This window comes from Montipora foliosa, chromosome 2 (assembly GCF_036669935.1).
Source record: "Montipora foliosa isolate CH-2021 chromosome 2, ASM3666993v2, whole genome shotgun sequence".
Taxonomy (NCBI): Eukaryota; Metazoa; Cnidaria; class Anthozoa; order Scleractinia; family Acroporidae; genus Montipora; species Montipora foliosa.
In genome coordinates, this window is record NC_090870.1 from 25165342 (window position 1) to 25167841 (window position 2500).

Sequence of the window (2500 nt, forward strand, 5' to 3'; positions counted from 1 at the left end):
TACGGATGATGTCATTCATAAAATTAAACGTAGTCTTCGTAAAATTTGCCGTTTCTGGTAAACTTTTCTTTTCAGCCAGCATAGCTCTTTTGCAACACTTGCTCTCTGTTGTCCGGAAAAACACCCCGCACAGCGACCAACTTCCTCGTCAGAGCTGGAATTATGGTAGAGGTATCTTTTTCCGCTTTAGTGGTTGTCATCTGTGCGGTCGATGCCTTGATGGGACAATCTTAAGAAATTCTTGTTCTTCTTGTCAGTACTGTCGTTTTTCTCGTCAAATCTTTGTGGAAGTCTAGTTCGAACATCTTGTTCAAAGCCAGTGGCGGAATAATTTCCTTAACTTTGTCCTCTATTGCAAAACGATGGCAGGGAGCTTCTTTGATCCTACTTCAAAGGCAGCTATTCTATTGCAGTCGACTTTCTGCTGCTCTGTGTTGGTCATGTGCATGGCCCAACTATTGTCCATCCCACAAAAGTCTTTGACGCATAGGGACCACCGTTTGCACTCGCTAGGATGTCCATAGGTTCAAGGGCCTTTGGACAGTTTGATCCAATGAGAAGAACGACTTTCGCACCGTGGAGCTTAGAGGGCATAAATTCAGCTATCCGGTTGAAATGTTTCCACCGACGAGTGAGTTTAGGCGACTGCACGTCTGCACTTCGATCGAGGGGAAACGTCTTCTTTGGTGTATGTCTTAGGCAAAAGTGATGGCATTTTCACCATTCAGATCCGTAACGGTCAAACCATTTAAAACCTTAGCGTCATGTAACTAAAGTACCGTTCACAGTTCTCACCATCAGCTTCGTGTCGGGCACCTTTAACATCCAAGCAGGCAGCTACGTCTTCATTTCCGGCGGCTTTTAGTCTGACAGGGACTATAGGTACGGCAGTTACTGGATTCCCTATGCCAACAACACTACAAACGGCCTCCTCAGTTTCAGCATGAGAAGTAGTTTACCACATCACTGATTGCTCGTTCGAGGGATTCTGATTCTTGATTGTTGGCTGATTAGGACGAAAGTTGTCATTGTGAAGTCCAGTAGGATGGCGTCTATCACACGTTTCACAAGTTCTTCGCTGGGCACACCCATTTGACCTATGACCACCACCGTAGCATGCGAAGCACAGCTTTCTCCTTTAGAAACTCTCTCCTTTCTTGTAAGGACTTCTTTAAGTACTCTTTACAGTCATCAAGATCATGACTCTTCCCACACATCTCACACAAGTTTTTAGGGTCACACCTTTCGTTCTTGGGTGCAGTAACTACTGTCGTTGCGTGGACTAGAAACATGGCTTGTCGTGCGGGAACAGTCTCTGTATGTTCTCAGCTTGTTTGCATTCCTACCCTTGTTGAAGCGATCGGGGCGTTCGACACATCCAAACGACTTAGCGCTTCTCGTGACATAATTTGCACATCCAACTATTTGTGGAAATTTCTGTTAGAACGTGACTTTCGGGAAGCAATTCTACTTCTAGACGATCAATTGTTTGTCAGCGTCTTCAGTAGCGTACAGACTTTTGTACTCAGCTACGCTCTCGTCGAAAAAAAAAACAGGAAATCAGCCACCGCAAGTAAATAGGTGAACTGGAATGTCAGTTTCGTGGAAAGCGAGTGCAAATTTTTGGTGGAAAACGCGGAGTTACAACAGCACGTCGACAGTCTACAATCAAAGCTTGTTTAGTGAGTAAACTTCAAGAACTGGTAATCCGTAATCGTGATGAATTAATTTAAATCACCCGAAAACCCGTTTGCCCGGAACTGTGGATCTGAAGAACGTTGAGAATACGTATTGGCTCATCTGATGCTTTAGGCTCGGCAGTAGATTTATAGAACAAAAATTACATGCCAATTAGACGATAACAGGTGTCTATATTCGGTGTTTTAAATCGACTTTTACTAAGGCCCGAAAGGGTTTCGTTTGAAACGACCAGATTCACTTGTTGTCTGAAAATGGTTGCAGAAAATCACATACTATGAATCACTGGATGCTCTTTACAGTTCCATAAAAGAAATCTAATGTTTCTGAGATAACAGTTAAAATCCCACGGTCTTATGTTCTGCTCTACGTAGGAATTTGTCAGGTTAGCCAGGTTTTTGGGTGTTCCCTTGGGCGTTCGCATATGAACCTTCTCTTCATAAAGATATTCAAAACATATTTTAAAACTCACCAAAGCGTAGCAAAAATGTCCTGAGCGTTTAATTCAATTTGTTAATACCACTCACCAGTCTATGAAGTACACAAATAATTGAACTGCCTGGCCACACGTGAACAAGACTAAGAAGTAACCGACTGAAACAACTCAACCAGTACAATGCCGGTTTCATGAAATTTGATTTTTTGTTTTCCAGCTTTTGCGACAGTGAGAAATATTTTTCTCTGACCAATATCTTGGCATGATTAAAAAAAAAACTAAAACCCTTCTTTTGAAATATTTTTAATATTTTCATCCTTGCCTTGAATGGATTATTAACATGGCAACTGGTCACTTTCCCATCAG